The sequence below is a fragment of the Tamandua tetradactyla genome, chromosome 7, assembly GCF_023851605.1.
Source record: "Tamandua tetradactyla isolate mTamTet1 chromosome 7, mTamTet1.pri, whole genome shotgun sequence".
Taxonomy (NCBI): domain Eukaryota; kingdom Metazoa; phylum Chordata; class Mammalia; order Pilosa; family Myrmecophagidae; genus Tamandua; species Tamandua tetradactyla.
This window is the reverse complement of record NC_135333.1, coordinates 65,969,681-65,982,738: the sequence shown is the minus strand read 5'-3', so window position 1 is coordinate 65,982,738 and position 13,058 is coordinate 65,969,681. Positions and strand designations below refer to the sequence as shown.

Genomic DNA, 13,058 nt, shown 5'->3' with positions numbered 1-13,058 from the left:
GCCTGGGGAAGGATTCACTGAAAAAGTAACATTTCACTGGGGCCTTGATGGATGAGTAGGAGTTCAACTGGCAGAGAAGAAAGAGGCAAAGCAAGAGCTCAGCGCCCATAAAGCATAGCTGGTGTTTGGTAACCATCAGTCTTCCTAAAGCAAGGGGTATGTGTGTGTGTTGTGTATGTGTGTGTTTCGGTAGGAGGGTTGAAGTTGGAAAATGAACTTGTGGCTCCAAAGTGTGCAGGAGGGTCTTTTATCCAGGCTGAGGGACTATCCTTTAGCCTGAACGCCTTAGGTCTTTAAAGATGTATTCATTGCTTTATACATAAATATCTATTGGATGTTTCTTGTTACACAAGCATTCCCGTACACAGTAGAATATATAGAAAAAGCAGAGAAATATAAAGAACAAAATTCCCTTATTTTCCCTTCCTAGAGACGTTGCCGGGCTTTGGGGGTCTCCATACCCAGATGCCGTGTGTTTGCAGTGCCCCAACCTTTAGAGAAATGGCAGGCTCCGGAACCTGTAAACATTCCCCCATCAGGGCAAAGGATCCGTGGGGACTCGGATAAAGAGGGGCCCAGGAAACCCGACCAGCCAGGCCGACCAGTCGGCAGAGGTCCCGCCTTCGCCACCCAGGCTTCTCCGCCGCCCGCCTCCCGCGGGACCTGGCCCCGTTGCGCTGGCCGTCGCGCGCAGATCCTAGAAGGCGTCCTGGGGGCGGCGGCGGCGTGCCGGCAGTCGGGCTCTGAGCGCGCCGCTTTCACTTCGGCAACGGCTGGAGGCGGGTCGGGGGCGGAGAGAGCCGGGCGGAGCAGCGCGGAGGGCTGGTAACAGCCCCACCGCTCTGAGTCCAGCGGGCCTGCGCGGGCTGGTGCACGCGAAGGGGCGCAGGCGGCGACGCCCAAGGTAAAGTGGAGGAAGGTGGCCGGGTGGGCGCTCCCCTGGCTCCGCTGTCCCGGGCGCTTCCTGCCTGCATCCCGGGCCGAGAGGCGCCAGCAGAGTTGTGTGCTGCGCGTGGAGTTCACGGGACGACTTGGCGGGCAGCTGTGGCCCCTAGGTCAGGACAGCTGTGACCCCGCGGTCAGGACAGCGGGACCCTCTCACCCCTGCCCCCAGGCCAGGCCTGTCTTTTGCTCCCTCCCTTCCTTAGCCCTGTGGAACTGGCTCCGCGCTCTGAGAGGGACTAGTGGAGAGAGGAGATCCCTGGGGTTTAGATCCGGTAGGGACCCCAGAAAGCCATGAGCCGCATCCTGTCTCTTCAGTTTACAGATGAGGACACTGAGGCTCTGAGTGGTCAAGGGGCACGCCTAGGGTCAGAGAAACCAGAACTCCTGATTAGCAGGTGAGTGCTTTTAGGAGACCTTGCCACATGGGCCAGGACACCAGTCACTAATGTTCCATGTTTAGAAACAAAAAAACCGAGAGAAAAAGAGTCAGAAAGACAAAGAGAAAGAGAACCTCCCAGATAAAGTAAGTCAGGAAATGGGCCGCTACTGGGGCTTCACTTCCTCCCTGGCCCCCATTTGTGCTGTGGTCTGGTTGTGTGACTCAGCTGGCCTTGGCTAACTCTGGCTTAGGTGTGTGTGCGCGTGGGTGTGTGTACACGTGGGCACATGTGTGTGCACATGGACTACCATGAATGTCCCCCAGCAGGTGCAAAAGCCTTCTGAATCCATATATCTGTTCATTTCTGCACTTGTGCCTTTGGAAATTGCCCAGCATTTGGCTCTGGGAAGGACACCAGGAGTCCTGTAGGAGTGAGCTCTGTGGGACTCCAGAGGACAGATAGTGCCAATGGCGGGAGTCCCCAGGGCTGGGCAGAGTTCAGCAGGAAGAACCTAGCTCTGGGGTAGTGAGTTCCTTGTCTCTGGAAGAAACCAGCTGCTGAGCCTGCTGAAGGAGGCCCAGCCCTGGGGGAGGGGCTAAAGTCTGGAACAGCTCTGCAGCCCCTCCCATGGCCTCAGTTTGCCAAGCCTGCAGGCTACTGGGGTACTGGCAAAGCGCTGGGAGAGGATGGGCTGAGGGAGGTCTGGTAGGGGATTCCCCAGGGATCTGACGACTCAGACACAGAGTTCATGTCACTGTCTCACTTTTCCTCCTCATGGAACAAATTGTGTGTTCTGTCTCCATGCACAGGGGACTTGTATACTTGTCCTGACTCTTTGGGTGAGAATTAGTTCAGGTTAGCATATTTTCCCAGGCCCTGGCTCCTGCCTGTGTCTCCCTTATAAGGGATTAGGCAGGTCCTAAAGATGAGGTGTGGAATACTCTTGAATTCCATGAACTCTGTTACAATCTCATAGAATCAGGACACTCCAGGGACAAGCCTGCCCAATTTTACAGGTGGGAAAACAGGCTTCAGAGCGTCGTGGCCCTTGGCCCACTGGTTAGCAGATGGGGAAACGGAGGCTCCTGACTGTCAGGGTTTTGCTCTCCCCTGACCCAGGGTAAGGCAGCTGCTTGAAGAGCAGCCTCAGGCATTCCTGTCAAATCCCCCCGGGGAGGTTTGTATAGAGACGTTCCTACATTGGATGGACTGTTTCAAGCTGCGATTCTCTTTTTTTTCCCCTTAAGTACCATGTACACAAATCAGGACTTTATTTTTAGCCATCCATCTACCGGTCGAGTAATTTCTTTGCATTGCCATATTGTCTGTTTGCTTCCCTCTGAGGCATGTGACCAGGTATAGTTTAGAGAAACAAAAAGCACCTTGTCCAAGAGTGCAGGGCCAGTGGGAGTCCCCAGTGAGGTCAGGTACCTTATGCTGAACTAGAACCCTAAGACAAGGAAGTAGAAGGGAAGGAGGGGATGGCTGGGTGTGTGTGTGTGTGTGGGGGGGGGGTGTGGAAAGGAAGAAATAGAGATAAAGGCAAGATAAAAGAAAGGAAGAAATGAGTTTATGGCACAGACAATTCGGTACCGAGGGCAGAGAGCTGTCCGGTGACCCATACTCTGGTACCTGGGCTCCAAATACTCAGAAAGGCAACATGAAGCAGGGAGCTATTAGGTGGACATAAAAATGACAAGAGCTAGTCAGCCTTACCTGGGGGCATGTTCAAGAGTTAAAGGGAGAATATTAATACTTATGCTGGGGCAACAGGCATAAGCCAGGATGTTCGAGGCAAACTGGTCATTTAAATAACAATCAGTAAGTTCCAGACACAGTTCAAGGGGCGGTACGTGTATTTGGTTATTTAAGCCTCCCAACAACCCAGTTGGATAGGCATAGCTATGGTTCCCATTTTATAGATGAATGAACTGAGAAAGAGATAGAGATAGGCACTGTATCAGTGGTCACTGAATCAGGAAATGGTGGCATCTGCCTTGGAGCACAGGTGGTTGGCTGCACCAGAGCCTGGGAATGGAACATCGTGCATTAGCTGTGCACTCCTCGATGGTATGGAGACAAAGCAGACTCCCCTGACCCCCTTCCTGGCTCAGCACATTGGCCTTTTGGTTCATTGTTTCCCTGTGGAGTTGCTCTAAAGGGAGAATTTAGCATGACTTTGTCAGAATGAAACAAAATGAGGCTGCAGTTGAGGCGATGGGGAGGGAGCCCAGTTGATTTCATCCTCAGCTCTATAGCTTGTCTGCAGAGATCCTGGCCTCTGGCCACTGAGTCCTAATTCACTCTTGCCTTGTATCCACTTGGCCCTTTCAGCCTAGTCACCGGGTTTATATGGTTTGATGAAAGTCAAAGTTAGGGACCCGTTTCTGAAGAACCTTGTCTTCCTGGGACAAGATGGAGCCACCGTCTGATGGACAGGGTTGTTTTCTGAGGCCTCTTCCGGCCTGAGAAATACAGGATTTTCTTCCATGACAGATTCTTCTGAAGAGAGTATGTCCCCTCGATCAATTTGTTTTTGGCTCCCAGCCCCAGCTTTTTCAGAATGCTCTTGGGGTACTCTCATCCCCTGACTGTGTTGTGGGCCGGGCGACTGAGGGAGGGGTTTAGCTTAGGGACAGCAGGCTCAGCGGCAGGTGTAATGTGTAATAAATAAATAAATACACATTTATTTATGTGTAGAGCCACCCTGCCCAGGGCTGGGGAAAAAGTGAGCTTGGGAGGCTGGAAACTGCACCTTACCGAGGAAGACCCAGCAGTATGCTGGATTGATTTAGCATCAGCCCTGCTTAGCACTAGAACTGTGGAATTGTGTGCCCCACTGAGCATAGTGGAAAAGTGGGAAGGGTGTGACTTAGCACACATGCTACCAGTGTGCCAAGACTCACTGGAACCAGCAGGGTGGGTGCCCTCCTCCCAGAGTCTGCTTTGATGTTTCCAACCAGGCTACTTCCTTCTCTCCCTTTTAAGTTCTCAGCAGCACCAGGAGAAGGAGGAGGTTGGCTACAATGGCTCAATTACCAGTGCAGACAGGAGGAAAATCTCCTATTACCTGGGCGATTGGTTTATTTTCACTTTATTTACTTTAGCAATTGCTCAGCATTGAGCTCCAGGATTTGCAGCCGGCCAGAGTTCTGGTAAAAGGATGGAGCTTTGCCAGTGTACCTAATCCAGATAACCCACGCCTCGCCCCTGGGATGGAGGGTTTGATTGGTGCTGATGTGGGGACTTCCTGCAGCTCCACGCTGCCCAAACACGGAACTCCAGGGACTGTCTTCCTACTGCACCTCCAGGTCAGGCCTAGTGGACAGTTGGAATGAACTCCTTCAGTCCCTACCGCAGCCTTATTAGATAGATGCTGTTATCACCACCCTCATTTTACAGTTGAGGAAACCGAGCTTTTAAGAGTTTGAGAAACTTGACGAGTGTCAACACAGCTAGTAAGTGGCTGAGCTAGATTTGCCTCCGGCAGTCTGACTCCAGGTGGCCTGCCTGTATCCCTAACCATTACGCAGCCTGCCGCCTCTGAATGCTTAGTTCAGGGCCCAGTGCTGTCTCTGACCCGTGACGTGTCCTCAGGAGAAAACCTGTAAGCCTGAGTTTCTTCCCTGTTCAGTGAAATGGGAATAATTACCTACCGATCCTTCTCAGGTGAACTAATGCATACAACCATGCACTGTGGCCAGCGTCCCTTTGCTTATGGGGACTTTTCCTGTGGAGTTCTCTTTGTGTGGGTGTCCTCCTCTTCTTGGTCCTCATCAGTGTGTCAGTCTTGGACTGAAATTCGCCAGGGGGCAGAGACAGACTCTGTTACCTACTTAGTAACTATGCTTATCAAGCCCCTTCTGTGTCAGCAAAGGGCCTCCCAGGGGTTCTGGTTTAAGCGGGGTCTTGGGCCTTGCAATAGGTAATCATAGTCCCCTTGGGGGGATGGTGCCTCTAAAATGATAGCCAGTAATGCTGGTACTTATCGGCAAGCAGGAGTTGGGATATGAGCTGGACCCAGGAGAATGGGCAGACTTTGGAAAGGCCCCGAGGAAGGTGTCCAGCCTTCTGGGTAGGAGAGGTGAACAGAATGTGGAAGCCCGCTGGGCAAAGGCAAGTTCACTTCAGGATGGTGAGAGGCCTGGTTGGCCTGGAGGGTCCCCTGAAGGGGTCTGTACCACCCACTTACTCTGCCCAGCTTTCAACAGATGTTCCCACCACAGAGCTGCCTTCTGGGGCTTTCACCGGCGAGGAAGTTAACGAATGGACAGCTAGAAAGGCTGCTGGGTCCTCGGGGGCTGAGGCAGCTCCTGGAGTGTGCTAAAGCCCAGGCTGTGAGGCATTTGCAGCTATGGGTCCCTGAGGCTCAGGGCAGCTCTTTGCCCTGCAGCATGGAGGCACCAAGTTAGGAATGGGAGACAAGGAGGTCATTGGGGAAAGTTTAGAGACACTGCCAGAGAGACGACATCTGTCTTCAGCCAGGTTTTGTTTTCCTGTGAGGAAGGAGGAGGTGGTTTGTCTCAATAACTGTTTATGTTACTTGATCAGAACTGAAAGTGAGAGGCTTCCTTCCCATAGGCCAAGGTCTTCTCAGCCCCACCACCATCCCCAGAGGACCCTGGGGGTGGGAGAAGAGGGATCCTCGCAGTTTTACTTGGTGGGTAGAACCCCCTGAATCATGGTCAGAAGTTACTGTCAGGGGAGATAGCATCAGGAAAGACAAATTGTTCTGCTCGAGAACCTCTGGATCTTTCTCTGCTGTCGTGGCCCATGGTGGCCTTTTTTTTGGTTTCTAGTCTTCCAGGAGCTTGGGTCAAATGGACGTGCTCGATTAGGATCATCTGGGCACAAGGAAGATCTTGACACCTGAGGCCTTTGGGTTAGTGTCTGGGCGGCATGTGTGTAGGCACTGCCAGTTAGAGTGCCCTTTCCCCTCAGAATCCTACAGAGAGGATGCCATCCCAACTCTTCTTTCTGTAATGTTGTTTTGGTGCCTTTCATGGGCTGAGAGTAGGGGTTTAGGGTTTGGATTTAACCCTGGCTCCCAAAGTCCTACAGCGATGTTCCACCTCAGTATCTCACATTAGTATCTCCTCTGGAAGGAAATACTTGAAAATAACCTAATTATATATCATGGGTCAGCTGCTAACAGAACTTACCAAACTGCAGAATGAAGCTTTTCAACTAATTACTCATGTTCTAGAAAACTGTGAGTTTGGCTTTAACCATGGATTAACCAGGTGAGAGAGTTGGTGGGTCTTGTTAGGCAGTCAGGTGCTTTGTCACTACCTCTGTTCTTGTTCTTGATGATCGGTTGTATTTTTCTGTCCCCTCTTGGTCATTTGCTGCAGCCTGAATCTGTACTTACTTAGGGCCCAGGCAGATTATTCCTGCAGGTGCTACAGAGGGTGGCTCCTATTTCTCCAGCTGGTGTTCTTTCTGGTATTTTTATCTTCTATTATGTGTCCCTCCGGCTCATTTTCTGTTGCTGGTCATTGTCTTCTCCATGGACTGCACTAACCCAAGCTGTGTCTCCATCTGTTCAGGTTTTGAGGGCTTATCTTTGCTTGGGGCTTGGGTTTCTGGTGTTGGTAGATGTTGCTTTGCTCTTTGGGTATAAAGGCAGCTGGAGCAGCAGTAGGCACCCAGTGCTGTCATGTGGGCCCATTCATGATGATAAGATAGTCTGTGGAATTTGTACCATGTGCCAGGTGCAGTTTCTAATCCAGATCTCAGCACCCCCCTTTCACAGATGAGGAAATTGAGGCTCAGAGAGATTAAGCAACTTGTTTGAGTAAACATGTCTAGTCCTGGTATCACAGATACCTCATCTCATGCTGCGAACACCCTGCTCCAGACTGGCTCCCTGTGAAAAGTTGAGCCCTCAGATGACAGGGCCTGCTTAATAGTAGAGCTCTTTTAAGATACCTGGAAAATGGGAGCAGGAATCGCCTGCTTCCTGCTAGTTGAGCTGCCCCGGGCACAGGCTGTTCAGAAATGTAAGGTTGAGGAGAGCCAGTGAAAAAGTCTGATACAGAACTTCTTTTTAAGAAATGCAATTTTAATACATTGAACCACAACTTGAACCAGAAATGAAGACACAAAAAGGAACTGCTAAGTAAAGTGAATGTTAACAGAAAAGAAAAATTACTAGGTCTCCATTATGTAATCATGCATTGCAAATTAAAAGGATTTTTTTTAACACACAAGCCCTATTTACGGGAGTTAGAAATAGGATAAAAAGTTCTAATTTTTACTGAATAACAATCTCACCATACCACATACCATTTCTGAGTTTTCTTATGCTTTAGAGTCTAAATCAATGTGGTTTTATGATGTGTTAATGCCAAAAACACCCCACACAGTTCAACAGATACTAATTGAGCACCTACTGTGGGCAGCATATTGTACTGGGGGAAAGAACAGAGGACACGGTACTTCTTTTGACCAGGCACAAAGGAAAAGAGAACTGGACCACCCCAGGAAGTACATGCCCAAGGGGTGGACAAGCAGCATGTGCTCCTAAGGAAACTAGGCTTTGGAGAGGGCTTAACTAAGAAAGTGGGAACTGAGCTGGGTCTTCAAGGATAGTAGAATTCAGTGAGTCAGTGGTAATAGGGCATTCTGGTAGAAACAATCCATGAGAGTCCTTCAGTCCATCTTAGTTGATAGTGTCCGAGGGCCATTCTGCCTTGAATTTAAACCAGTGAAGTTCTGCCCTGGCCATAAAATGTGCTTTGACCCTACTAATGTTTCTAAGGGTCACGCCCTCATCTGTTGGCCTTTGCTGACTCAATTTATACCTCAAAGAATGTGAGACTTCTAGATTCGATTCTGGACATTTTGATTCACCATCTAGACAAAGATATAGTTGTAGAGATTGGAGCCAAGCCGGCTCTGCCTCGGCATAGTAGTGTCTCCTCTGGAAAGTTTCTAGAATCCACATGGCTTTGGATTAGATGCACTATATGAACCAGGTTTCATTAGGATGGAGGTAGTGTTCAGAACCCTGCAGAATGTGCTTTGAGAATAGAGAGAGGAAGCAGGAGAGACCCCCCTCAGAGACTCACCTGCTTCTTACAAAATTGCCCACAGGAAAGCAGACCCAAACAAAGAAAGGAGAAACCTGGATGGTAATTCAGCAATAGGCCCACTCTTGAATTGTTTTATGCCTCCTGTCTGATTTCTTTCCAGTCCTCATCTTAGGGGCAAAGACAGTTTTTTGCAGTTGTGGCCGTGTCCTGGGGCCAGTAAATATGGCTTGGCCAGCTCTCTCCATCTCAGCCTACCCAGTTCCTCATGTCTTCACTCAGCCAGGTCAGCCACTCCATGCTCTGACCGTTGCCCCTGCCAGTATGTCTTTGGAGCTTGGCTGTCTCCAAGGTGCTTTAGAAAGAGACATTAAGTAATGTGGTGACAACCATAGCTGGCTGAGTCCTGCCCTCTTACAGAGGACACATGTATGTGCCCACTCCATGCTGATGGCCTTAGTCTGTGCACTCTGGCTGATGGGCATGCCTCCTGTGGGCACATTTTCTTTTTCTTATCTAGGCCACAGGCTGGGTGCCTAGTCCCACCTTCCTGTCCAAGATCTTGCCCTGACCCATTCTTCAGAATGGCACATGCCAACTGTCGGAAAGTTCTCATACCATCCTCTTGGGAGCTAGGTCCAAGGAAGTCAGTGGTGGATGAGGTGGATCACTCAGGCTGAGCATCAGGTTCATGGCAGAAAGAGCACGTTCTGGGCCCAGCCTCAGCACTTGCTTATGGTGGGCTTCAGCTCTCTCATCAGTGAAATAGCTGCCCTTCATGCCTTTTGAGGATGTTGCAAAGATGGAAGAAACTGAAAATGTGAATGTAATCAAAAGAGATAACACCTTTTAAATGGGGGGGCTGCTTATACTTCTGACAAACCAAGTAGTTTCCATTTATCAGGTTGGCTTAAATTAACCATTTGCTTCTTAGTTCTTTGTACTAGATCTATTTAGTGTCCTGTTCAGTGGATCTTTTACTAATATGGTGAACAGAGCAGTCCATGAGGCTTGGCCACTGTCCCAGAGCCCAGAGCCATACATCCTGTTGATGCAACACTCCCAGGAGGAAGTGGGAAGGGGTCCAGGATGACTGGGTCTCTGGGGAGCCTGGCCTGTGCTTCTATCCAAAATAGCATGAAGCCCCCCTGAAACAGAGTAGGAACCAGAGCCTGCAGGATAGGGACATCAGGTGTGGTCCTCTTCAAGGAACACATAATCCACTGTGTATTCTGATAACCAGAACTTCTGCCCTCCCTTTGCAAATATTTGGCCAGGGCTGTAGAGGGTGTAGGTACCCACGGGAATGGAAGATGGGAGGATGATGGGTGTCAGCCTGGATGTAGGTGTGTGTGTGTCAGACGTGTCTCCTGAATGTGGTATAGATTTCAAGTCAACCCTCCTTAATTGAGGGCCTTCCACGTGTAAGGCCCTGAGCTATGAGATAGGACTATTATAATCATCCTTAACTTAGAGATGAGGAAACTGAATCTTGGAGAAGTTCAGCAACTTGCTTCAGGCCATCCAGCCAGAAAGTGTAGAATGAGAATTCAAATCCAGTCACGCAGACTGCAGAGCCCACTCTCATACTGGGCTCCTTCTGAAAGGATCCTTCATGCTGAGGCTTTTTGCAGTTGACACAGCAGCTCCCCCAGACTCTGCTTTTAAATCCTTACAGCAACATGATGCGGTGAGTGTTGATTGGGTATTATACACATGGCTGTGCATATTAAAAGAAATTATGATGATGGAAGCACTTAGTAAATTAAATGAGATTTAATTATTGCCTCCCACTTACAGATGAGGAAAACAATCAGGGGTTAAGTGGCTTGCCCGAGGACACACAGGTGGCAGATGGCAGAGTAAAGTCACCAAACTATGTTTTTGAATTTCAGGACCAGTGCATTTTGTTTCCTTGACACCACCTAGGAAAGATTGGCTCTTCCCCACCTTTTACTGCTATGGTTTTTCTCTTCTGTTTTCGTCCTTGTTTCGGTTTGCTAAAGCTGACGAAATGCAATATACCAAAATTGAATTGGCTTTTACAATGGGGATTTATTAGCTTACAAATTTGCAGTCCTAAGGTTGTGGAAATGTCCCAGTTAAAGCTCCAGCAGGTCAGTCAATACCTTCTCTAAAGCCCAGTGTCGGCAAGCTTGGGCTCCTCTGTCCTATAACAAGGCACTTGGTGAATTCTACTGGTCTTTCTCTCCCAGGTTTCGTTGCTTCAGCTTCTGGCTTCTCTGCCTGTGGTTTTTTTCTTTAAATTTCTCTGGGGCTTTTTCTGTGAGCTTCTCTTAATTTTATCTCTGTGTGTTTAATCCTCTTATAAAGGACTCCAGTAAAAAGATTAAAACCTACCCTGGGGCACTCCTCAACTGAAATAACCTAATCAAAAGGTTCTACCCAGAATAGGTCTACACCAACAAGAATGGATTAAAAGAACATGTTCCTTTCTGGGGTCCATACAGCGTCCAAACTGCTATAATCTTCGGTGAACATGAGAGTGAAGGTAAGGATGGAGTTGGATGAGCTCTCAGCAGGAGGGCTGTGGTTGGGAAAAGGTGCAGAAGGATAATCTGTGAGCCCCCTTCTCCTGGTTGCATGGAGGGCCCTGGGGGAGGATGCTGGTAAGGATCACAGGCAGAACAGCCCAACACATATTTCATGATCTTGTAAAACTGTGAACACAAATTACTTGAGAATTATGAAGTAAACTGGAATCCAGGGTATATCCCTAGAGGCTTGTGTGTGCATATGCTGTATTTTTCAAAGAAAGAAATTCATAAATACTTTGTTTAAAAGATCTTAGGTTTGATACTGGAAAGATGAAAAGAAGACAACCATTAAGTGTCCAGTCTGTGGTGGAGATTCATACAATATGAAAAAATGCTGGAATTTCATCTTGGATGCAAAGCAAAAGGGACTAAGTCTTTATTGCTAATAATAATTGTATTTGAATATTAGCATTTACTTTACACCTTCTAGATGTGAAAGCTACGTAGGGAGCTTTTATACTTATTTGCTCATTTGTGTGGCTCTATTGTATGAATTTTTAAGATGAGGAAATTGAGATTCTGAGAAATTCAGTAATTTAGTTCAAGTATCTTGGATAGTAAGAGATGGTAGAAGGGTATGAGTAAATGTGTGCTGACTCCAAATCTGTCATTTCCTCAATACCACACTGAAAAAAACTTTTCACATTCTTTGTTCTTCATCCCTTCTTTGATCTCCAGTGTTCCATCTAGAATCTATTTACTTGTGTCTGAAGTACCTCTTTTAAAATTTCCCTTTAACATGAGTCTGCTTGTGGCAAACTCACTTTTATCAGATAATGTCTTTTTTTCTCTCTTATTCTTGAAGAGAGATCTTAAGTATAGAATTTTCAGGTGCTTTCTTTCAGCCCATTGCAGGGGTTGTACCACTGTCTTCCTGCTTGCATTGTTGCTGGTGAGAAGTAAGTGGTTGAGCTGCTACTCATTTGAATGTAATTTCTCTTTTCTCTCTTTGCTTGCTTTCGGAGTAAGTCTGAGATGTGCCTAGTTGTGGATTTCTTTTTTTTTTTCCCTCTTGGGACTCATTGGGATTCTTTGATATGCTGTTTATATCTTTCATCACTTCTGGAGAATTCCCAGCCATTGTGTTTTCAAATATTCTCTCTCTCTCTCTTTTCCCTCTGGGACTCCAAATAGATGTATCTTAGACTCTACTTTTACGTGTCTTAAGCTCTCTTTCATATTTTCTGTCTTTCTGTGTAGCATTTTAGTTAATTTATTTTGTCCTATCTTCCGGTTGACTGTTTCTTCCATAGGCTGTATCTAATATGTTATTACTTTTGTAACTCAGTAGTTTAATTTTCTATTTCTTTAAGTTCTATTTGGTTCACTTTTAAAAAATTCATGGTTGTTCTCTGTGTTTGTTAAATTTCCTGCCATATTTTCAAGTGTGTCTTTAATTTCTTTAAATACATTATATTCATTATTAATTCAGTGTTTGGATACTCCAATATCTGAAGAAGACCCTTTCCAGTAAATTCCTTCCTTTCTTGCCAGGTTATCACTGCTTTTAGGAAAATTGATTTCTGTATTTTATAGAAGATTTTCAATCTAGGTACCTGGCCTGGCAATAGCCAGGAATAGAAGTCTGGCATATCTACTTAAAATTGTCAAAATTATAAGATGGAAAAGCAATCAAATGGAGGTTGGCATTCAGGAACCTAGAATTTCACACTCGGGACTGAATGCATTTTATGAACACCTTGAAGAGTGCATGAGGTGTTTCAGTGAGAAGCCACTCATAGTGTGGGCTGTGCTCCAAAGTGGCAGAGTGATGGAGTTGTGTTCCAGTGGGCATCACACCCACACAGGATGTGACACCTGAAGTAGCATGAGCAAGCAAGATGAGGAAATTTCCAGAAGGCCTGTTTAGAAGGGATCATTTTATCTCTACGGGATTAATGGCTCCTTAAGAGAGGAAGAATTGGAAGGATTTGGCCTCCAGCTGTTTGAGCCTTATCAAGGCAGTGGCAAAAGCCTTGCCTTTGCTTGGAATTCAGGGAATATGTGTTCTTCCATCCTGGTGGCCCTGATGGAATATGCAAGGATGAGGGTATACAGGGGACCACAGAGTCCAAGTTGGCCTGATCTCCCTTTCCCCACTTCCCATATCCAATCAGTCACATAGTCCTCCTAATTACACC

General features: G+C 47.5%; 1 protein-coding gene across 2 annotated transcripts in view; it reads left to right on the top strand.

The window, feature by feature from the left end:
- Positions 1–785: 785 nt before the first annotated feature.
- The window catches only part of CRACR2A (calcium release activated channel regulator 2A), a 131,814-nt gene continuing 119,541 nt past the window's right edge, over positions 786–13,058 (top strand). The window contains exons 1-3 of one of the 2 annotated variants that reach the window (XM_077169715.1): positions 790–904; positions 1,261–1,340; positions 10,770–10,871. The gene's annotated coding sequence lies outside the window, so the exon portion shown is untranslated. Of the gene's footprint in view, positions 905–1,260; positions 1,341–10,769; positions 10,872–13,058 lie in introns of both variants that reach the window. The other variant, XM_077169716.1, reaches the window with a different exon arrangement.